The 26179-nt window shown below is 32.9% G+C and overlaps 1 long non-coding RNA gene across 1 annotated transcript in view; it reads left to right on the plus strand.

Annotated features, from left to right (window-relative positions):
* Positions 1-11109: 11109 nt before the first annotated feature.
* LOC141555718 (uncharacterized) overlaps positions 11110-26179 on the plus strand; it is a 193720-nt gene continuing 178650 nt past the window's right edge. The window contains exon 1 of the long non-coding RNA XR_012486312.1: positions 11110-11226. This is a non-coding gene — a long non-coding RNA (uncharacterized LOC141555718). The remainder of the gene's footprint in view (positions 11227-26179) is intronic.

Raw genomic sequence — 26179 nt, forward strand, 5'->3', positions numbered from 1 at the left:
GTGTTATTACTGGGCATATATCCTAAAGAGATACTAAAGAAGGGAAAGAGACCTGTACATGCCAAAATGTTTGTGGCAGCCCTTTTTGTTGTGACTAGAAATTGGAAAATGAATGGATGCCCATCAATTTGAGAATGGTTGGGTAAATTGTGGTATATGAATGTTTTAAATATTATTGTTCTTGAAGAAATGACCAACAGGATGAATACGGAGAGTCTTGGAAAGACTCACATGAACTGATGCTGAGTGAAATGAGCAGAACCAGTAGATCATTATATACTTCAACAATAATACTGTCTGAAGATATATTCTGATGGAAGTGGATATCTTTGACAAAGAGAAGATCTAATTCAGTTCCAATTGATCAATGATGAAAAGAATTAGCTACACCCAGAGAAGACACACTGGGAAATGAGTGTATTTTTGTTTTTCTTCTCAGGTTATGTTTACCTTCTGAATCCAATTCTTCCTGTGCAACAAGAAAACTGTAGGTTCTGCACACATATATTGTATCTAGGATATACTATAACATATTTAACATGTATAAGATTGCCTGCCATCTAGGGGAGGGGGTGGAGGAAGGGAAGGGAAAAGTTGCAACAAAAGTGAGTGCAAGGGATAATGTAAAATATTATCCAAGCATATGTACGGTCAATAAAAAGTTATTTTAAAAAAAACATGATTCATGTGGAAAGATGCTTACATGATTGCACATACATCAAAACTCTATATCATATTCTTGCCATTTTGGGGAAGTTGGCTGAAAAGAAGGAAAGTAGAAAAAAATTGAAATTCAAAATTTTATGAAAAATTAATGTTGAGATTTATCTTTATAAACAATTAGAAAAAAAATACAATTTACCCAAAAAAAAACCTTATTTGAGATTCAAGTCATGTGTTGCCTCTTCTAGGAAAACTTTCTTTAAAAAAAAACTTTTTTATTTTATCAAATTTATGCAAAGATAGTTTTCAACATTCACCCTTGCAAAACTTTGTGTCCCAACTTTTTTTTTCCTTCCCTACTCCCCACCTCCTCCTATTGACAACAAAGAATTCAATATGGATTAAATATGTACAATTCTTCTAAACATACTTCTGCAACAAAAAATAAAGTGAAATATTATACTTTAATCCATATTCAGTGTCTATAGTTCTCTCTCAGAGTGCAGAAGGTTCCCTCCATCACAAGATCATTGAAACTATTATCTCACTGTTGAAAAGAGCCATGTCCAGTGTCCATCAGAAATGATCATCATATAATTTTGTTGCTGTATACAGTGTTCTCTTGGTTCTATTCACTTGACTTAGCATCAATTCATGTAAGTTTCTCCAGACTTCTCTTAAATCATCCTGCTGATTGTTTCTTATAGACAATAATATTACATAACTTTCATATACCATTACTTATTTAGTTATTCTCCAACTAATGAGTATCCATTAAATATAGTAAGACTAGCTTCTGGATAAAAATGTTCTCTTCCTACTCAAATTAATTGTAGATTTAGCAAATTAATCAATATTTATTTGTATCACTCCTTACTTTATATTATGTCTATCTATCATGTATCTATCGATCTATGGATCTATTGATTTTTCTCACAACCCAGAATGTAAGTTCTTTGAGGATAGGAACTGTATGATACTTGTATCACATTTACCTAGCACAATGCCTTATATACAACAGAGATTCAACAAATATTTTCTGAATTTAATTTAGCTTAGAGTTGGAAGAAACCTTAGATATCATATTAACAAATCATAATTTTACAGATGAAATTAATCAGGCCAAGAGAGATGAATACATTTGCTCAATTCTAGTAATGAGTAAATATTTGTATTAAAATATCAGATAATATTTCTTTTTTTAATTATTATAGCTTTTTATTTACAAAACATTTGCACTGGTAATTTTTCACCATTGACCCTTGCAAAACCTTCTGTTCCAACTTTTCCCCTCCTTCCCCCCACCCTGTCCCCTAGATGGCAGGTAGTCCAATTCATGTTAAATATGCTATTGTATATGTTAAATCCAATACATGTATACATATTTATACAGTTATCATGTGCACAAGAAAAATTGTATCTAGAAAGAAAGAAATAAAACCTGAGAAGGAAAAGAAAAATGCATGCAAACAACAGAAAAAGTGGAAATGCTATGCTGTGGTCCACACTCATTCCCCATACTTCTCTCTCTGGGTGTAGCTGACTCTCTTCATTACTAAACAATTGGAACTGGTTTGAATCATCTCATTGTTGAAAAGAGCCACATCAATCAGAAATGGATAATCCTGTAATCTTGTTGTTGTTGTATATAATGATCTCTTGATTCTGCTCATTTAATTTAGCATCAGTTCATATGTCTCTCCAGGATTCTCTGAAATCAAACTGCTGGTCATTTCTTACAGAACAATAATATTCCATAACATTCATATACCACAATTTATTCAGCCATTCTCCAATTGATGGGCATCCATTCAATTTCCAGTTTCTAGCCACTACAAAAAGGACTGCCACAAACATTTTTACACAAATGGATCCCTTTCCCTTTTTAAAGATCTCTTTGGGATATAAGATCAGTTTTGGATTATATTAAGTTTGATAACTTTTTCAGCATAGTTCTAAATTGCTCTCCAGAATGGTTGGATTCATTCACAATTCCACCAATAATGTATCAGTGTCCCAGTTTTCCCATATTCTCTCCAACATTCATCATTATCTTTTCCTGTCATCTTAGCCAATCTGATAGGTGTGTAGTGATATCTCAGAGTTGTCTTAATTTGCATTTCTCTGATCAGTAGTGATTTGGAGTGCCTTTTCATATGACTAGAAATACTTTAAATTTCTCCATCTGATAAGAGTCTGTTCATATCCTTTGACCATTTATCAATTGGAGAATGGCTTGATTTTCTATAAATTTAAGTCAATTCTCTATACATTTTGGAAATGAGGCCTTTATCACAACCTTTGAATGTAAAAATGTTTTCCCAGTTGATTGCTTCCCTTCTAAACTTGTTTGCATTATTTTTGTTTGTAAAAAAAATAACTTAATATAATAAAAATTATCTATTTTGTGATCAATAACAAACTCTAGTTCTTCTTTGGTCACAAATTCTTTCCCCCTCCACAGGTCTGAGAGGTAAACTTTCCTATGTTTTTCTAATTTATTTTTAATCTCATTCTTTATTTCTGGATCATGAACCCATTTGACCTTATCTTAATATGTTGTATGGTTCAATGCCTACTTTCTGCCATACTAGTTTCCAATTTTTCCAGCAATTTTTGTCAAACAGTGAATTTTTATCTTTGGGTTTGTCAAACCCTAGATTGCTATAGTTATTGACTATTTTGTCCTGTGACTCTGACCTATTTCACTGATGAACTAGTTTATTACTTAGCAAGTACTAAATGATTTTGATAACTACTGCTTTATAATATAGTTTTAGATCTAGTACAGCTAGACCACCTTCATTTGATTTTTTTTTCATTAGTTCCCTTGAAATTATTGACTTTTTGTTCTAAGTCTGTAAAATAGTTTCTTGGGAGTTTGATTGGTAAATAAATAGATTAGTTTAGGTAGTATTGTCATCTTTATTGTATTTGATTGACCTATCCAAGAGCACTTAATATTTTTCCAATTCATTAGATCTGACTTTATTTGTGTGGAAAGTGTTTTTTAGTTTTTGCCCATATAGTTCCTGACTTTCTCTTGGCAGATAGATTCCCAAATATTTTGTACTATCGACAGTTATTTTAAATGGAATTTCTCTCTGTGTCTCTTGCTGTTGGATTTTCTTAGTGATATATAAAATAGCTAATAATTTATGTGGAATTTATTTTGTTATTTGCTAAAGTTGTGGATTATTTCATTGCTTTTTAGTAGATTCTCTGGTGTTCTTTAAGTATACCATCATATTATCTTAAAAGAGTGATAATTTGGTTTCCTCATTACCTGTTCTAATTCCTTTAATCTTTTAATCATCTTTTATTGCCAAAGCTAGCATTTCTAATACAATATTGAATAGTAATGCTTATAGTGGTCAACGTCCTTTCACTTCTGATTTTCCTGGGAACGATTACAGTTTATCCTCATTACATATGATACTTCTGATGGTTTCAGATAGATGCTACTGGCTATTTTAAGGAAGAGTCCATTTATTCCTATACTCTCTAGTATTTTTAATAGGAATGGGTGTTGGATTTTATCAAATGTTTTTTCTGCATCTATTGAGATGATCATATGTTTTTTGTTAATTTGGTTATTGATATAATCAATTATGCTTATAGTTTTCCTAATATTGAATCAGCCCTGCCTTCTTGGTATAAATTCTACTTGGTAATGGTGTATTATCCTGGGGATGATTTTCTGTAATCTCTTTGCTCATATTTTATTTAAGATTTTTCATAAATATTCATTAGGGAGATTGGTCTATAATTTTCTTTCTTTGTTTTCAACCAGACAATATTTCAAGAGAACTTTAAGAAAAGAAAAGAAAAGAGCTTAAGAAAAGAAGAAAGAAATGGCTTCATGACATGATTCTTATCCAAGACTATGCTGTTGGTGAATATGTCCTAATTGTGCCAGTGGATATATGGTTAGTCAAAACATCAGTCCAGAGAAAATATTGATGTTTGGAATGGACAAATGGCAGTATATTCACTCGGACGTGTCTGTATCTAATGTCTTGCTTCTCCTAGGATACTACAACAAAACAGTCTATAGAGACCCTAGAATAGCATTTGTAATGTTAATATTTCACTCTTACAAATCATAGTAAGGGCATGCCAATTTATTCAAACTGTGTTTTAACATTCAGGCTAAGCCTGATTTATTTCCAATGACAACCCCATATGGCTTTATACAACATTAGTAGAAATGTGTGCCCTTGACTGGAGAATGTGGATGTCTGCTCAATGGGGATGCTACTCTAAAAAGGGCAGTTTCTCAAACTTCTGACTTAGCACCTGGAATTTAGAGGATTATAGTGACTGTTTTCCAACCCTTGCAAAAATTATAAGACCCTCTTCATTTTTAAAGCAGGTGATTTTCAAGCATTCTAAGGATGCATCCTTCCAGGAGGCAGATGCTCTTGCCAGCAAGAGGAAAACCAAATTCAGTTTGCTATGTGAACATTTTTTCTAGTCTCAGTTCTTCACATATAAGCATCTTTCTTCACCTGGAAAGTATAAAGCAGATTTCAAAATAAATCATTAAATGAACAGAAGCATTCTGAAGCTCCACCATGAAAGGGTATCATCACTTGAAATTATGGCCAGGAAAAAAAAAGTCCATGAAAGAGAATATTGAACCACTTTCCTGTAGAGAAGTATCATTTACATTGATTTTGGAAGCCTGGATTTCCTAAGGATGTATTGTAAAACTGTCCCCCTTCTACTAGTTATTACCATTTTTATTGTTTAGAACAGAGGTAAACATGATTTACTTTCCCATATATCTCATAGGATTATATAGCATAGATTTAGTGATGGAAAGAAATTCAAAATTTAGAGGTTCTTTGATTTGGAACTGAAAGGAATTAAAAGATCAATGAGTTTCACTCCTTTGTTTCACTTATAAACAAAATACACAATGTTTTCAGACATAAACAAAACTCCAGTTAGATTAAGCAACTTAATAGGATCATAGATGGAGAGTTGAGAGACATAAGTAATCATATAGTCTTAATATCTTCCATTTAAAGATAGAGATATTGAAGCATGGAGAGAGCATTAAGCATAAAGTAAGTTTTCCAGAGTCATATGCATAGTAAATGTGTAATGTTGTATGTGAATTTAGATGCTATGATGCTAAAGATAGCTCCTTATCCATTCAGCCATACTGTTTTATGATTTTCTCATTATCACCCAGGTAGTAGTAGAATCAAGATTCAAGATCAGGTTTGATATTCCAAGTTCATAACTTTATGAATGTGAATGACCGTTTTCCTCTTCTTCTATCTTCTTATTTTATAGATGATATGATTGCTAAGGTCCAGAGAAGCACTATAAATGATTTAAACTAATATCACACAGAACCACGTCAATAGTTAAATTTAAGATTTTGGATTCAAAAGCAGAGATGATATTTGTGTAGTGTTTTAAAGTTTATAAACAATTTAATGCATTAAATTATTTGAATTTCACAATAGTTCTATTCCATCAATAATTCTATTAAAGAATTATATATTATGACCTAATTTCATAGATGAGAAAACTGAAGTCCAGAGAAGGGTTCTGGAGAACCAAGGATTGCATGAATAGGAAGTAGTATCAATAGTATAGAGGTGTGGCTTTTCCTCTACAATTATGAGGGGCTTTTTAAGTGGTGTATAGTCTCCTTTTTAAAATTCCCTAATACTGCCCTACAACCATGGGTTCATAAACAAACTTCTCAAACAGTTTGGGGAGTTTATAGTGAACTTCCTCTCCCAAAGGAAATAAGAAACTAAAGGCTCCAGTAGATCAACAGTATCCTAGGCCAGGGTGCTTAGTAAACATATCTTATGTATTATTCCAAGAGGTTCTATAATATGAACTTAAAGAATGTCCAGAAGTAATTAGATAGATTTATTAAATAGATGGGTAACTGATACAATAACTTCTTTAAAAAGTAAGAATGTTTAAACTAAATTCCCAATGTCATTTTAATGTTAGTCTCTACCTATCCCTATCCCTACTCAGGGAAGATAGAAAGCAGAAGCAAAGATGAAGAATATTCTAGGCATGGGGGCTGGCAGTAGAAATACATAGAGTCAAGAGATATAATCTTAAATATAGAAAAAGATAAAAAGTCAGTTTTATGAATTATGGCATATGGAGGAGGAAAAAAAGACTACCTGTGGAAAGGTAAGAGGAGTCAAATTGTGAAGGTTATAAATCTTTGCTCTAACTTTATTAATATCTGTTAGTTTTTTTAGGTTTAAGAAGGGTGACCTGAATGATCAATGCAAAGTCTTAGACTTCTCTAACTTAGAAGTATGCGAGTTAGGAAACATAGTTATAATTTCTGTCATGTGGCATGCCATTTCTAATTCTTCTCCATAGTCCTTTCAATGCATTTTCTAAAAGTATGAACTTGTTTGCTTCTTTCTCATATGATAGAGCAGATGCAATGCCCACTGCTTGTTGCAACAAGATTAAAAACTTGCAGAGGTTAGAGACTGGTAAAATCTTCTAGCACATTGGAAATCCTTGAATGAATCCCAAGAAAAAGTTAGTGCATTGGTGTATGTGCCTTTCCAGATTGTAGAGAACAATGAGGAAGGGAAGTGGTGTATTCTTTAAGGATTGTGTTCCTTAAACATTCAAGTTTTGCAGAAAAAATTTATAACTAACACATTGTTTGCCCTCTTGCTTTCTTGTCTTCCGAATTTAAATGCAATTGTTTGTATTTCTGAAATATAGCTCTTTTGGGGGAGTTATATATTAGTGGGAGCTGAAGAAAACATCTGATACTACATCATTATGGTCACATTACAACCTCTAGAAAAACCAAAATAATTATGATATAGAATAAAGTAAAAGAAAAGTTTGCCTTTTAGTCTACTACCATTTCAATTAGAAAGAGCATTCTAATTTTATAATAAGTGAGGAACAAAATCTACTTCATGTTTAACTATTATGCTTATTGTAACTATTTTGTAAAATGTTTTATGCTGAATAAGAAATAGTCTTTGATCTTACTATCAATCACTATTTTATTTATCAATTTATTTTTTCTTTATTCAAACATTGTCATTCTATCCTATATTAATGATCTCTAAAAGGTCTTGAACAATTTATCAAGGAAATTTTGTACAAAATCAAAAAAGAGATTTAAAAAAATTACTTATTAATTATTGCAATGATGGTGAAAAATATAGTACATTTACTTCTAGAAATTATAGATTGTGCATGTTATAAAGGGAAAAGCTAAAACAATGTAAAAGAAACAAAGTATACTGTGAAAAAAAATCATTGATCTTAAATTCAAGGAAACTAAGTTGGAATTCTGGTCTTTTACTTATTAACCTGGGTGATTGGATAAGTCATGTAAACTCTTTTATCATGTAAATTAATGATGATTTGTAAGGTAAAAAAAAAACATGATTATTTATTTTGTGAATTAGGTTTTGGTGTAAAATAGAAACTATTTTTTCAAAAGTTTTCTGATTATGACATGTAGAGTTAGGTTAATTTGCAACTTCCTGAATGGCTGGATCCTAAGTATTAGAATTGACCCAATAGCAACATAAAAGGAGATGTTCAAAGGAGTACCTCAGATATCTTTATTTTGTATTGTTCAATTTAATATTTTTATCATTATCTTGAATAAATGTAATGATGATGTTTATCAAATCTGCAAATGATAAAAACTGATGGATGTAGCTAATACATTGAATAACAGGATCATGATTTTATAATATCTTGACAGATTAGACTGCTGGGCCATATCTAACGAAGACATGATTTTAAAGTCCATGGAATGTCAATAATAAGAAACAGTAGAATTAATATAGATTAGCTTTGGATACCTGCAAAATATAGGCTCCAAACACACCAAAGGGAATAGGTAATCAGGCTATATGAAACAGTATTTAATGGTGAGTGGGCTATGGGGTTGGTGGACTGGTTGGAGATGAAGAGGCCCCAGTCATGGAGGTAAGTTCTAAGATGTGCCAACAGTAGAAGAAGCATGGTGTTGAAGTCAAGAAGAATGTGCCTTTCCTGAGTGGAAGTTTATTGGTGTTAAGTAAAAAAAATGCATAACTGCCTAGTAGATATATAGAGTACTACGTCTAGAATCAGGAAGACCTGAGTCAAAACCAGCCTCAGACACTTCCTGTCTGTGTGGCTGTGTGACTCTGGACAAATCACTTAATCCTTTTTTTTTTTTTTTTTTTGGTTTCAGTTTCCTCATCTGTAAAATGGGCTGGAGAAGAAAATGGCAAATCACACCCTTATCATTGCCAAGAAAATCCCCAATGGACTCATGTGAAACATATATGATTGAAACAACTGAACAACAGCAATTAAGAAAAATTGAAATGATCCTGAAGAGTTATTGGTTACTAAAATATAAAATCCATAGAGTCCAACAATACTATGCCAAACAAATATCAAAGCATCCCAGAATTCTTTGGAAAGGTCCTAAAGAAAATATAGTCCAATCTCCTAGTTCAATTCATGAACCTTCTCTATGGTTTCTGCCAGGGAGGTGGCCTTAAGTAAAGCACTGAGCTTGGAGTCAGAAAGAGCAAAGTTCAAATATAGCTTGTTAGATACTAACTAGCTCTAATCACTAAACCTCAATTTGCCTCCTATGAAAAATGAAAAATTTAAACAACTCCTATCACTTAGAGATATTTTGTTGATAAAATGAGAAATTTTAAAGCATTTTGTATAAATGCTACTTATTGTTAACATTTCAATTTCCATGTTTTTTATATAAAAAGCAAAAAAGTTTGTATTAATTCGGTCAATATTTCTTAAATGCCTACAATTTTTGACACACCAGTCTAGGCTCTGAAGGAGAAAAATAAGGGGCACAGGATATCAACTTCATCAGCATCATCAGTATAATCATCACTAAAATAATAATAGACATTTAAATCTTTCTTATGTTTGCAGAGCACTTTTCATACATTATATAATTTGGTCATTAAAATAACTATGAACATGCTGTCTGTTCATCCACGTATTATGCCTTGATTCTTCACTGACCCTCATATTTTAGTTGTAGAATTCCTTTATTTCTGTTGTTCATTTCAGTTCCTCATTAATTATGCATTGCAATCTGCTCATCCTCACCAAGCATCTGTGTTTAATGTCCTTCATCCTCTAAGAGGACCAAAGTGGCTACACCATGTTGGGGTCAGGGTTACAGCACAAATAGTCCATATGAACATTTGGAGTATAAATGTCTCTAAATTTGTGCATCTTGTGTTTCTTTTAAGCTATTGTGATTCTGCCAAAGTACTTGAAAAGACTACATCTTATCAACTGATTAAAAACAAATGACAATAAAAAAAAATAAACAAACCTGGGGAAGTTATTTAATCTAGAAAGAGCCCAATTTCCTCATGTATTGGATTAAATGAACTAATTTCCCTTCCAGTTCTGAGATATTATATTTAAATATTTACTATAGTCTATTCATGGTCATGGTAGTTCAATCAAATTCTGGGATTGACAGACAGCATGGAATATGGAAAAACAGCTTGTTTTCTCCTCAAAGTCCCTAAGTTTAAATCCTGATTCTACTGCAGGCCTCTAGGCATGCACAAGTAACTAGTCTGGAGCCACTGAAATTTTGGGTCTAGATCTGAGAGGCAATTCGACCTTATGTGTAAAGAATTGACCTTCAAGTCATGGGGTGACTAGAATTCAAATCTAACTTTTGCTATAAATCAGCTTCACAACATGGATATTTCAATTGGTTTAATATTACCCAAAGTGTATGTGAAGATATTATAATCTCTTCATCATAAGAATTTTTTTTAATTTCTTGTACTACTTCCATATTATAAATTATTCAGTTGTCCTTCAGGCACAGATTCAAAATTTTCATGGCTCTTCTTTTTAGAAAAAAAAGCACATCTTCATCTGAGAGTAAAAAGAGATTGATTGTCATTGGATTAGGGCAGGGGGTGGAGGGGAAGTTTGACCTTACTGGAGATATGCCTTGAATTTAGTTCTAAAGTTTAGATTTTTTTTTTAAGGGGGACAATGAAGGAAGGAAATTCTGATTACTAGAACAACATGAAGATTTTTATGAAGCCCTTATTTTGGAGGAATTAAGGATCAGGAAGATATAGTGAGCCACAGGAACTCTGACTTTGAATCATTAGCCCTTTTATTTGCTGTGTGACTTGAGACAGTAACTTGGCCTTTCTGTTCTATAGTTTGCTTTAATGAGAACATAGAAATAATAATGCTAGTACTACATACTAAGTTTTTCTTGGAAATTTGAAAAAAAGAAACTTTTTTTGACTTAATGATTAGATAGTGTTTTAGGAATTAGATAGTGACTGGACCTTTAATTTCATTGGTTAGGGCACTCCCTGTTGATGAAATCATTTAGCAATGCAGGTTTGTACCATATCTGCAAGTTTTATACTTAGAGGGTTTCCTAGAACACAGAAAGGTTTAGTGACCAGCATGTATCAGAAGCGGGTTTTGAACTGAAGTTTTCCTCAAGACAGGTTCTATAATTCCAAGTCATTGGAAAGCATTAAAGCATTTAAAATGGTGAGTTAACATTTAATGATATTGAAAATAATAATAATAACATACTATTTTAACACTAGCAACAAAGGGGTGGGCAAAATGTCTTTCTCCCTTGAAGCAATAAGTCCTGGATACACAGATAATTCTGACAATACTACTTTGTCAATGTATCTTATTGCCAGATTTCTCCAAAGACATATTCAATGACAGTATTGGGAGCTGTTTTATAACTGTGAGCTTAAAAGCTTTAACTGGAGCTACAAAAATCCTTCCATGTTGGTGGTGTTAGGTTCCTGGAAAATGGCACATTTTCTGTGAATATAGAATATGTAATTATAATTCCTAGAAACTTATTGGACAAATGGGGTGAGGAGAATTAGTGTCTATAAGTACCACCTGTTCATTAAACATAAAGCAAACTCCTATGGGTCTGCGGTCTGTAAGACTCGCCAGGGCTTGTTACTATGTTCACCTTCACTATAAACACTAAAAGGTTTATTTTTAAACTCTAAGTTTATTTCTGAAGTAGAATTTTATGTTCCCATAAGGGCTTGTTGCTTTTGGGGCTTGGAAATTTATACTGGAATGTGAAGTAGCTTTTCTTGAGTTGTAAAAACCTTCTAGGGTGTGACATTCCAAGCCTGATGACTCTATTTACCCTCTATGTCTCACAATACAAAGACACTGTTGGATATTATTAGAACTTTGAACTCTCAAGTTTCAAACAGATTTGAAGCTTTGCCCCTCCTCCCCAAAATGGGGTAGAAGGTGGTTAGGGCTGGGTTTTTGACATGGAAATATTTATGCCCACACTCCAACTCTGAAAATGTCTACAATCATCTTCATTCATTACAATTAAGCAGTTCTTACACTCTTATTTTTCAGGGTACTTTACTAACACTGAAGGGGAGATGAAAAGTACATGCATAGGGTTTCCAACTAGTAGGAAGAAGAAGGCTTATAGATTAAAATGAAAATAAAAACTCTGTTTTATAATATGAGATAGAAGGCCCTAAGAGAAGGATGCAGTGTGATGAGCTTCTTCTGACATCCCATATCTCTCTCCCCCAATTTCTCTAAATTATTTTGTCTGGATGTTTTCTTTGCACCATTACATTTTTCTCTGAATTAGTATTATATGTCTACATATCATATTCCTTCCCAACCACATCCTCAAGTAGAAAGAAAGCTCTTGGAAAATTGTATAACTTTTTATGGTTTCCTCCCTGAGGCACAGAGTAGTGTCTTATACATAGTAGACAAGAAATAAAATATTTCTTAAATTTACTAAATTATATAAACAGAGAGCAGGAGAAAGAGAGACAGAGATAAAAAGATAGACAAGGAGACAATAAGGACAGGGGAATAGACAGTAAACATGGCAGGCATTTAATGAAAATGTTTCATCTGCTTTACCATTAATACATTTCATCAAAATGTTTGTTCTAAGCATGTGGGTTTTAACAGATTGAGGGAATTTTTTTTCATGGCTTTCAATTATTTCCATGTCTTGCCCATTTTTAGCATTTTCTCTCCCTGTATGTAGATCATGTAGTACTTAGTAGTGGTGTAAGGGTGAGCAATAATAATAATAACATTCTGTTGGAAAGTATTTGCTACATGAGGAATAAGTCTAAAAGAGTATATCATACAACTGGAGATCAAATGTTTCTTCTCAGTTTTGAGATGTTTTCTGGTATCATCAAGTTCTTTAATTTCACTGATTCTCAGTGTCTCTATTTATGAGAAATAAAACCCCCACCCAAATACATGCAAAATATTTTATCATTTCATTTGCAAATAAATGCAAATGGAAAATATATAAAACAGAGATGATTTTTCCCACAAGAAAATATATCCATCAAATTCAGAAACTAATTTTAATCATTAGGGAATATAATACTAAATTGGATTTATGTTTCTCACCCATTCCAAGGGTTGATTTCTAACTTGAATTTCATGTCCTTTTTATATTTATAGCATTTTAATGATAACTAATATTAATATAGAACTTTTTGATTTATATAATATTTGCTCTCAAAAACTGTGGCTTTGAAATCAGGGAAATTTGAAATTTGATTCAAATCTCACCTTTGATCATTACTATGAGGTAAGCTGTTAGGATTACAAGGTGAGAACTCAGGTCTGGGCAATTCTCTAGCTCAGAATTCACACCTTTGGTTTGGGCCTTTGAAGGGAGTTTACACCTTTGGAATTCTAAAAAGGAGTTTACACAACCTTTAAGAGGAGCAAGTTCATTGGTTGAAGTATTTTCCCACAAGACCCTGAGTTCTCACATGCCCCTTTAAAAGGAGAAAGTTCATTGGCTGTAGGAGTTCTCACAGGCCCTGTTGAGTTCTCATTACAGTCTCTGTGAGGATAAAAGAGGGCAGCATTGGGTCTGGAGAGTAGTCGAGTCTGGGGCAGAGTTGAGACAGCAGACGATGGGATCTTTACAGTAAGCCACTGATTTTTGGAATAGAGGTATTGAGACAAGCTTTATGCTTTAAAAATATTGATTGTATATCTATTTTTAGTTTACATTAGAAAATAATTACCCATGAGACAAAGAGTATAATTAAGAGACTATTACAATAATCTAAAAGAAAAATGGAGAAAGCCTGGACTGTGTGAATAGAAGTGGGGCTGGATATATTGAGCATAATGAAGGTAGGCTCAAGAATATAAGTTGTGAAGAATAAAGGATCATTTCCTCCCACCAGAATCTTTTACAATACAATAGTTGTAATAGTATGACATTCTAGAAGAAATGTCAAAATTAACACTATATGTAGTGAGCCTGATGCATTCCGAACAAAAGAGAAAGGCTGCTGGAGTTATACCATACTTGTGTGTCATTGATAAATTTATACATGTCCATGTTGTCCCTAAATTTCTTGAAAGCACAGACCATATTTTTGTTTTAAGTCCCTAGCATCTAAGCTCAACATAGGATACATAATATGTGTTTAATAAATGTTTGTTAATTGTTGATTATTACTCTTTTTTTCATACATTCCATCTTCCAACCAAACAATTCTACTTGCTGCTCTCCATTCCATCTCACATCTCCTTACATTGATTGAAGAGATGCGTTATTGCCTGGATTATACTCTTTCCTCAACCTTATTTCTTGGATTCCCTAGCTTCTTTCCATGCTTACTTAAGGTGCCATTTTCTTTGGCAAACATTTTGTGTTTTACCTTCTCTACATGTCTTACTAGTTCACTGTCCTTCCTAAAAATACTTTGTCTTAACTTATTTGAATATATATTGTTTGCCCCACCTATCACTGCCCCTATACCTCTATAAAATGTGAGTCATAGATTTAATGGTCTGTCTTTGTATCTCTAGATTTTAGCACATAGTCTTCTAAATAGTAACTGCTTACTCCATTGAATTATAAAATGTTTTTATTTTTTTTGCCTCTAATTTTAAAGGATTTTCAAAGTTATTTTATGTTATTCTTGGTAACTGGAGGATAACTGTAAAGGGTCACAGTCAGTGAGAAAACTCAGGGTGAGGTATAAGACCCTTCAGCCCAAAGGGAACCTGCTAACAATGTCTGGTTTGGCTCCCCATATCCCTTAAAGGCTCTTGACCTTCCTGAAAAGTTAGGTGGTGGTGACAAGTTGTGTTGGGATTGAAGCAGTGTGATAACAGGTGGCAAACTATATACAATAGCAAGTTGTTTATGTGGTCCCACGTGAGCAGTATTGTTTTTGTTGCATTATGTAATGTGGATAATTCTTGAAATAAATGGACTCCATTTTTCCCCCATCCTCAGGAGTCCTGCCTCATTACTTCTCCACTAGGAAGGTATATTTTAATCACCCTGGTGTGGGAGCTCTAGAAAGGATGGTATATTTTGTCACCCTAACTTGAGGGCTCTAGAAAGCAGGAATCAATATTTTAATCAACCCAACATGGGGGCTCTAGAAAGCAGGACACAACAGATAACCTTATCTCAAATTCAGTGTGATATTTAAAAAGAAATGTCACGTTTATCTTTTTTTTTTTTTTTTCTATTTGTTCTAATTGTTACAAAATAGTCTTTGTGAAGTGGCTAAGTAGCAGTATAGGTAGAGTTATAAAGACCTAAAATCACATCCTGCTTTAGGGACCTACTCAGTGCCTGACAATGGGAAATTCACTTATCTATTCTGTGCCTCAGTTTTCTCATTTAAAAAGCAAAAGATTTTACTAGCGGCTTCCAGTGTCTCTTCTAGCTCTAACTCTAGAATTCTTAGATCTTATGATCTTAAAAATAAAGCAGATCCAAAAGCTGATCACTGTATATTTGGCCAAAGTTACTATTTTATCCTTCAGTCTTTTTTTTTCCTAGAGTTCTAGTATAGTGAGAACAGTTCTGGATCAGGAATTAATAGAAACTTATTTTTAAGTCCTGTCTCCATACTTACAGCTTGTGTGATAGTTAGCAAATCACTTCACATTTCAAAACCTTATTTTCTTCCTCTGTAAAATGGGGACAATCACATTTTTTTTTTTTTTTGAGGCTGGGGTTAAGTGACTTGCCCAGGGTCACACAGCTAGGAGACCAGACCAGATTTGAACTCCCGTCCTCCTGAATTCAAGGCTGGTGCTCTATCCACTGCACCACCTAGCTGCCCCCAATCACATTTTAGTTACTTTATCTCCCAGGAGTGTCGCACACAAAGTGATTTGTAAGTCTTAAAATGTTAGAGAAATGTGAGCTATATAAATTGATATTTATGAATCATAAGAAAGCTCTGAGATTAATTTTTACCTTTGTACTTCCTTGCATTCACATCATCAGGTGTCCTGATTTTGTAAATGCAGGCAGAAAACCTTGATGGGGATGGGCATGTCAAAGGAAATAAGGATGCAGGGACAGCTGTACAAACATTAAGGAGGTGCCTGAATCGGATTAGTAAATATATTTGCATTGTACAACAACAATGGGGCCAAGATTATTTTGTTCTATGGGGAGATGTAGAATGAGTCATGGCTGCCTCCTGTCTGAGCAGGATGGAATTAGGGGAAATAACCACCTCATTTCCAGTCAATAAGAAAAGGTAGTGAGAAGAAGGGGGTTCAGCATTGAATGTCTATTTAGGTGACTTGTTTAAAGAAAAGGAAATATGACAATCTTGGGAAAAGATGGCATTACAGGCATTGGGAAGTTCTTAAGTGGAAAATAGTTTAGAAAAAAAGAGATTATGAAACAGGAAAGACAATGCACTGAAAAGTGGAATGATGGGCTTGGGAATGAGGGGAGGTCTGTAGTTATCTTGGGTAAGGGGCTAAAGAGTTGGTTCTAATTAAGAATCCAATATATAATTGGGTAGTAAAGGCAACAGGAAACAAAGGACTTTAGTAGTAACACAATGGGAAGAATGAGTAAAGGGTAGAAGGTCAAGAAAGCCACATCCCATTTTTAGGGCTGATACTTAGGTATTACCAATATGATTTCAAGGGAATATTATTTGGAAGGATCCAACATTTGAACCTAATGAAAAACATTTTAACTGAGTCACTGAAGAATATCTGAGCAGCTTTATGGAGAAGTAAGGATGAGAAAATAATAATAAAAGCTACACAAAGACTTCCCAATTGTTTTAATAGAAACAAAAGCAAAGACATAACATGTTAATAAGGAACGTAGGTTTAGAGCTAGAAAAGATTTTATAGGTCTATTCTGCCATTTCATAGATGAGGTAACTGAGCTCACTTGTCCACTATTACAAAGGTCATTGTTATCAGAAATGGAAGTAGAACTCAGGACTATTTGACCAGAAAAGGAAAAAAATATATATATTTTTACATTTTATTGAAACCTACCTTTTAACTAACCACTGGCCTACTCCTTCCCCAATACTGAGGGGTTAAGAGCCCACTTTATTTCATATGCCTCCCTTTAGGCCTTCAGGTTAAAACATTTGAACCCAGTCTAAGACTTATGACAATTCCCCTCCCACTGACTCAGGCCTATTGATTCCATGTGCTATTAAAAAATTACAAATTTAAAATTATAATTTAGAATTGAAATATCTAATGCCAATAGCACATAAATAAAAAAGCATAAACATTTAGAAAAAAAATAAACTAATTTAAATTACTTGAGTCTTCTTAAATCCCCCTGGATTTTGTGAAACTTTGAGATCAGCCATTCAGAAGTAATTTATATTTATGGCAGCATTTTTTTTTTTGGATAAAACAAACCAGCTTCATAATCAGGTTTATAAAAAAGTGAGGCAAGGGCAAAATCTAAATGCATGTTGCAACTATTATTCTGAAAAATGAATAATGTGGGCAAAAAGAATGAGCCAAGAAAATAATCAAACCTAGTAGAATATTTTGTTTTGTTTTTTTGTAGGAATAAGTGGATATGGAAAATTTTCTATAAATGAGAAGTTACATGATAAAGTGATTTCCTAATAATGAAAGAAAAGGGACAGCCAGGATTATTAAGTCATAGAACTTCACTAGAAACAGTTTTATGGGTCATTTAATCCAACTTCTGAACCATATGCATGTATTTCCTTTTTGTAGTTTTCTTGATTAGTGATTATTTACCCTCTATTTAAACTTCATCAGTGTTCTTTATAATTTCCAAAATTGAATTAAATTTTCATCAGTTTTGAGTACAGCCAAGAGCATCACTTTTTCTAAGGTAGCTAAATGACTCAATAGATAAAGTCTGTCTGGGTCTAGAGTTTGTAAGTTGTTATCATTGTTGTTCAGTTATTTTTCAGTCTTGTCCAATTCTTCATGACCCCATTTGAGTTTTCTTGGCAAATATATTTGAGTAGCTTTCCACTTCCTTTTCCAGGTCATTTAAAAAGAGAGTAAACTGAGGAAAATAGAGTTAAATGACTTGCCCAAGTGTGTGAAGCCAGACTTAAAGTCAACAAAATCAGTCTTCCTAACTCCAGGCTGATACTCTATCCACTGTGCTACTACCCAAGTCAGTTTGAATCAGAGTCAGGAAAACCAAAATATAAATCTAACTATAGTTACTAGCTGTATGACCTAACACATCACTCAGTTTCTTTCTCTATTTTCCCTAATGCAAAATTATAATTATTATAGCCTCTACATCACAAGGTTTTGATGAGAAAAAAGAGAGATATTTGTAAAATACTCAGCACTGTACCTGGCACATAGTAGGTGTTTAATGAATCCTTCTTCTCCTTCTTCCTGCCTATTTATTTTGCTTTAGAGTGCAATGTTTTAATGGGATTAAAATTCAAATAGAATTGAGATCTACTTAATTGTACATAAGTATCCATGTGGATCACATATTGACTTCAAAAAGTACATATTAATGTTACCTATGTTTTATTGTAAATTTTATTTATTTTCTTAAATACTACCCAATTACATGTTCATTTGGTTTGGATTGCCTTTACAATATTATGGACTCCATGTGACTATGAATGACATACTTGATATTTCTGCTCTAGAATGAAACTTTGAAAAAATCAAATTTTGTCTTTTTATGAGTTGTATCCTTTATACGGTAAGCATTCTCTGCCTTCTACACATATACAACTACTAGGATTATGATGATTGCTTTTACTATTTATATTAAAAATACTATTTTCACAAAACCTAGTCATGTTTTTGAGAAGATCTGTCTTCAGTGAACTATTAGTTGACTCTCTGTTTCTGTCTCTTTCTCTGTTTCTCTTTCTTACTCTATATGTTTTTATGTATATGTATATGTGTGTAAGTATGCATATGTTCCTTAGATTTATTTCATTTTGTTATTATGTGATCATAATGGCATATGAATATTTGAGAGAACTGTGGTTTCCTTGTTTTGGGCAACCTTGGAAAAAATCTCTATTAATCTGGAACTTAGTAAAGAACTAACCTCTAGGGAGCTGTCTGAGCTTCAGGGTTAGGATTTATCAGGCTAGTTTTTTACCTCAAATCTTCCTGCTTTCAGTCTCAGCAACATGTTTATTACATCATTTGATCAATCCTCAACTATAGTCTATTGTCTAAATCATATCCTTAGTGAAATTTTTCCCAAATCTTTTTTGCAATATATTCAGCAAAAGTGTTGGACTCAGCCACTGAGGTGAAACATGCTATACTTCATTCCTTAACCTCCAAAATCAGGTTGAAGGTCTTGCATCAATATCAGCAACAAGTTATTAGGTGGCTCTTTTACCAAATAATACATTTTTGACAATGAATTAAAGTTACAATTTGACAGATAGCACTCTTGAGAATCTGGTCCATTATGAGAATTAAATCCCTAGAATCTTAATTCTGAACTACATAGCTGATATAGTTGGCTGAATAATTCCTTTTTTCTTTCCTAAAGGGTTTAGGGCACAAGCAGATAACAATAGCCAGAGTGACTAAAGAGTAGCTCTGAGTACCTTCCCTGAATCCCAATGAATTCTGCCAACCCTAGTATTTATCCTTATCTGAGATATTTAAAATCAGTGCTTTTGTAAAAGGTTCTAGGCCTCTTTGTCTATCACAATGTAATTTGGTTTTCTTGTCTGTTTTGTTTTGTTTTATTTTTTCTCTTAGTAGATATACATAATAAAGGCTAGAATACAAGCCAACTAGAGTGGAAAATAATGGCAATGCTTTTTCTCTTTATTGTCTTAGATTTGAATTTTTTGCATGCTAGTTTAGAGTGGCTATTAAAAGCTAAATGAGTTTTTGGCCTTTTTTTTTTTTTTTAGATTTATGTGACTGAGTCCCTAAAATGGTTATTAAGACTGGTTCTTAGTAAGTAGTTAAACAGGGATTATGAGGAATTTCTAATTCCAGATCAGATGATTATCAAGGACAAAATTATTAATTCAGTACCAGACACCGAGTGTTCAAAACAATAGACTTGAAGCTAAAAACTCTGCTTAAATTTTGTTTGGCTGCCCTTCTCTTGGTGGTGATTAACTGTTAACTTACCCTTATTTGATAGATGACTTCTAGCTACTAATAGCTTCCTAAGATATGCCAGTCAAATGATAGTCAAACTAAGTTAGTGTAAAGGGCTAGAACTGCTGGAACTCTGTCTTCCCAGAAATCAGCCAGAGTTAGGATCACTAAACGTCTTTATTCTTGATTTTTATGGTCAAGGTCAGGAAGTTAGGTCTAGCAACCTCACACACACCTTCCTCCCTCAAACGCCACAAGAGACTGACTCAGCATCTGTGTCTCAATTCCTCTTCCTCCTCCTATTCCTCCCACACATGTCACTTCCCCCTCTTTGTTCAACCAATCAAGTCAGCACAGAATAGCTGGGGAGGGTCAATCTTCAAACAAGTTAATAGGGAACCTTCCAATTGTCAATTAGTCTCACATGCTTCATTATCCAAGTGGATTTGCTCAGTTCTAGCCCTTTACAAGTCAGGATAACAATTTTCTGGGGGCAATTATTAATACCACTTCATTTCCTGGTACCAAATAAAGATAAGCAGACTATAACTGACAGTGATGGAAATTTTCACCCATCTTCTTATACCTCCCTTTGTGAATGAGTTTGTTTACAAAGTGTGGATAAAATATAATAGACAGTGCCCTCCAATCAACTTACTGTGAGGCTTTTTTTTTTTGATATTTTGAAAACTTAGATCTAGCATCTCAGGACAATTAGGTGATACAGAAGATTCAGTGGTGGATTTGGGGTTAGGAAAAACTGAAATCAAATTCAGTTTCATCAAATTACTGTTCTGTGAGCCCTGGATAAATAATTTAACTTCTGTCTGCTTGTTTCCTTATCTGTAAAATAGGAATAATCAGAATAACTAGGATGCGTGTTAGGATAAAATGACATAATACTTGTAAATGCCTTATAAACTTGAACATAATATAGAAATGCTAGTTGCTTTCATTAGATATTATTATTTATAGCCTCCAATATGGATCTACTGCTAGCCTGGATCAATCTTTTACTTTGTTAATTGTCATAGAAATTTGGTAGTTTCAGATACCTCCAAATTGCCCCCAAAGAATTCTGAGAAGGCACTTTTCCTGGGAGTAATTGATCTTTTCTTTTGGATCTTCCCCAAGTCTACACTCTAGATTTTCTTGCCATTCTGTGGTACTAAGGCAATAAATACCTGATTGATTGATTACCAGCTATCAACATTCTGGGAATATTGAGCAATCAATATTCCTTTGCCCAGTATCCAGATGTTGTAGAATCACATGACAAATACATTTAAATTTGTTAACAGAAGTATATTTTAAATGAAAATCTTAAGGGTCTGCTTTCATTAAAGATGATTGCTCTTGTCTCTAGGTTTTACAGGTCATTGAGCAAAGGTTCTGGCAGATGAATCCAATCAGGGACTTCCCAAAATGAGAGTATTTAATAGAAAATACTGTCATCAAGTAGTTGGAATAGGATAGGGGAATACAAACAGGAAGTCTGTATTCACAGATGCCAAAAGAATTATTTAGAACAAATATATCAGCATTGCTTATATTTTGTACTGAATTTGTAGCTAAAATGCTTGCTGTACAATTTGTTTTTGTGAGATTCATAAAAATGAGACCAATGCAAATCACTAGCACTCTGAATATTCTTATTTTAGTTATAGAAGTAAAATAATAATTTTTAAAATATCATTTTTACTTATTTATTTATATATGTAGAAATATACATATATACATGAATATATATATATATGTATAAGTATAAATTTAGGTATAAATATAGATGAGATAACTAGATGGCACAGTAGATAGATTGTTAGGTCTAGAGTCAGAAAGATGAGTCTTTCTGAATTCAAATCCTAAGCAGCATCAGACATTTTATATCTATGTAGCCTCAGACATGTTCTAGCTATGTAACCCTGGAAAAATTACTTAACCCTATTTGCCTCAGTTCCTCATCTATAAAATGAAATGGAGAAGGAAATGGCAAATTACTGCAATTTTTCTGCCAAGAAAACCTTAAATGGGGCCATGAAGAGTCAGACATGACTGAATAGCAATAATAGATATAGGTATGGATATGCATTTAGGTTTCCCCTCCCCCAGAAAGTGTTTGGGGAATAGCTATTAGTTCAGATTGATGAAATAGTTTAAGAAAGGGCAATAGAATGATTTAAGACTGGAGAAGTTAGGGAACTTAATATTCCAGATTTTAGGTACATTGGGTTGTCACTGACGATTTTTGAATAGGGGTATGAACTACCTGTGATTGTATATTACAGAAATGTTTAAGGATATAGGGAAGAAGAAGTTAGCATTAGCCTTCCCTCCCAAGAAAAATGATGATATGTTAAATTGTAACAAGAATAATAAAAGTCAGCCAAAAGAGAGGAGCATCCTAACCTCCATTTATCTGTGCTTGCATCAACAAAAATATAGATTATCTAAACATGATTTTGAAAAATTGATCATTTCACTTCTTTAATGGTTTTACTCTAATTAGATATCTGAGTCTTGGTTTCTTAAGGGTAGTGCATTCTGGGGCCGTGCCATAATTTTGCTTCTAGGGATAGTTTCCCTAAATCACAATTTTACTAATCATAACCAGGGAAAGCATTCTAGGCCTATAGTCAGATGATACATGCACAGATAATTGTGTATCATTCCCCTTAATCTACATACTTTATCCCATTTTTGTTGATTTACACATTCTTCTATATCCCACTTTATCCTAATTACTTCTCTTTTTCAAAAATAAATTGTAGAGAGTTTTATATCTCTCTGAATATAGATACATAAAAAGGTTGTCCTTATTGAATTACTTATAATTAGTCTTTGATGTTGACTCATATTCATGAAATTTTCTATTAAAATCAGGCCTGTTTGCCACAAAATCCTGATTTTCCAAAAATTCAATGACTGAATTTTTGGGCACGCTCTAGTTCTTTAGATCTTTGATATCTAGTATTCCAAGTCCTGCAGACTATTATTGTAGCCATTGATAAGTCTTGGGTGATTCTGATTTGTCTCCAGCTTATTTGAATTGATTTTGCTGTTGTTATTTTTGTTGCTTATGAAATTTTCTCTTGTTTTTTGATTTCTACTTTCCCTTGTTGCCCTAATACTTCAGAACAATTTTCTTAATTATTTCTTATCTTATTGTAACCAGATTTTTTATCATAACTTTTAGATAGTCTAATTATTTTTATGTTTTCTCTTTTCAATCCATTCTCCAGATCTGTTGTTTTTTATTTTGAAATTCTTTCTATTTTTTCATTCTTCCTATTTTGTTTTATTATTTCTTCATTTCTTATAACTTCTCTGGTTTCCCCTTGTCCAATTCTAACTTTTAAAGAGTAGTTTTCTTCCTTTAAGACTCTGGATCTCCTTTTCTACTAGGCTAATTTTTTTTCTATTAAGTTTATTTTTAATACACATTACTTTATGAATCATTTTGGGAGAGAAAAATCAGAGAAAAAAGAAAAACTACAGGATAAATTTTTTAAAAAGTGAACATAGCATGCGTTTATTTACATTCAGCAGTTGGTATATATTTTTTGTTTAGATGTGACTTTATTTGTGTGAGAAGTGGTTTGTAATTGTGACCTTATAGCTTGGGTTTGTCTGGGAGGTAAATCCCCAGATATTTTGTTTTGTCTATAGTAATTTTAAATGAAATTTCTCTTTCTATCTCTTGCTTATGGGTTTTGCCAGTAATATATGGAAATGCCAATGATTTATGTGGGTTTATTTTATATCCTTCAACTTTGCTAAAGGTGTTCATTGTTTCCAGTAGGGTTTTGGATGATTTTCTAGGGTTCTCTAAGTATATCATCATATCATCTGTAATGAGTGATAGTTTTATTTCTTCATTGCCTATTCTATTTCCTTTATTTTTTTTTCTTTTCTTATTGCTAAAGCCAACATTCTAATACATTATTGAATAGTGGTAATAATGGGTACCCCTGGTCTCATTGAGAATGTGTTCAGCTTCTCTCCATTACAAATAATACTTGCTATTGCTTTTAGATAGATGCTGCTTACCATTTTAAGAAAAGCTCCCATTATTCTTATGTTCTCTAGTGTTTTTAATAGGAATGAATCCTGTATTTTGTCAAAAGCTTTTTCTGCATCAATTGAGAATATCATAATTTCTGTTGATTTTATTATTAATATGATCGATTATGGTAATATTTTTTCTGATATTGAACCAGCTCTGCATCCCTGTTATAAATCCCACTTGGTCATAGAGTATTATCCTGCTGATAAGTTGCTGTAATTTCTTTGCTAATATTTGGAACATTGTTGCGAAACTCTTGAACTACAATTTCAAGGGAAAAAAATACTGCAAGCTGCCAGACAAAAACAATTCAAATATCAAGGAGAAATAGTCAGGATTACCCAGGATCTGGCAGCTTCTCCAATAAAGGGCCTGAAATACCATATTCTGGAAGGCAAAGGACCTAGGGTTACAACCAAGAACTAAAAGTAAGTTTTCATAAATGTAAAGGATCTACTTTAAGATTATTAAAAGTTCTATAAAATTTCCTATCAGGTTCCCTCTTGATCTTATCTTAGTGGAATCTGGGTTTACTTTAATCTCCATTTGGATCATCTAAGCTACATATTACATTTTTTCTTTCTTTTTATCCTCCTTTTGATCCAGTTTTGTTAGTCATTTTCAATTTTGTTTGACTCTTCATGATCCCTTTTGGAGTTTTCATGGCAAAAATATTAAAATGGCTCACCATTTCATTCTCTAACTCATTTTATAGATGAATATACTGAGGAAAACAGGGTTTAGTGATTTGCTAAGTTCCTACAATAAATATCTGAGGCCAGATTTAAATTCATGTCTTCCCAATTCCAGACCCAGTACTCTCTCCACTAAGCCACATAGTTGCTCCTTGTGATTAAAACCTTCCTTTATTATTGAGAGGCACTCCTGGTGTGAAATAAATCTCCACTAATACAGAATGACAACTCATTAGTTTATTGACTTATCTCCTTGAACAATCAAGATTTGTCATAGACTACTTGAACATAGGCTTTTCTGATTCCAAGGACAAATCCCCTATATGCTATGTTTTACTGTATTGTTCCATATGCATATACATATAACATAATCATATGTGTATCTATAGTTATATTTATATTATACACAATATATATTATTTATTTATATTATATATAATATGGTTATTAACATTTATGTTATTAATATATTAATGTTAATTATGATCAACATTTTGCACATAAATATTTATATTATACATTTATATATGCATGTTTGCATGGGGTCTGGACTGGGAAAGACTTTAGAGAATATCTATTTCATTTGTTTCAATTATTAGCTAAAAATAACTATCATTCTGTGAGACTTGTTCAAGGTCCTAAAGGTAGGTAGTGTCACAAGCAGGTTCTGAACCCATGTTGTCTAGCTCCAGAGACATATCATTTCCCATTATATCATATAAATTCTGTAGTTCTTAAAGCTTAATCAAGTCACTGTGAGTCAGATCACAAAATATGTATTGTCTGTTAAACAGTAAGGAGAGTTATATTGTTTATTGCTCAACTTTTGGAATTATTTTCCTCCAGATATCCTCCTTAAAGTTGCTTGTGTGTAAAGCATTCTATTCTTTATCATTTCTCGCCCATGTACTATGAGGGAACTTCACCCATCCATTGGCATTTGTCTTATCAAAAAGTTGTTTTATAAATAGGATCTGATATAAACTAATAGACATTTCTTGTTAGAAATAATTTCTACTGAATCAAGGAGTTACTTTATTTTTGCCATGAAAGGGTTAGAACATGATTTCCCCCTGAATTTGAAGCTTATGAAGCTTATCACCCTGAAGACACACATATCATTAGAGTTTGGCAAAGACGTTTCATCTCTTAAGCAGATTACAAAACAGAGTTGCAACAGAACCATACTAGTAGATGCTTTAAGAAAGATAATAATGATGATGATGATAAGGATGATAAAAAGTAGGATTGGGAGAAGCAGCATCAAAAGAAGAAGGAGAAGCATCAAAAGAAGCAGCAGCAGAAGGAGGAGAAAGAAAAAGTGGAG

Source organism: Sminthopsis crassicaudata, chromosome 1 (assembly GCF_048593235.1).
Source record: "Sminthopsis crassicaudata isolate SCR6 chromosome 1, ASM4859323v1, whole genome shotgun sequence".
In the NCBI taxonomy this organism is placed as follows: Eukaryota; Metazoa; Chordata; class Mammalia; order Dasyuromorphia; family Dasyuridae; genus Sminthopsis; species Sminthopsis crassicaudata.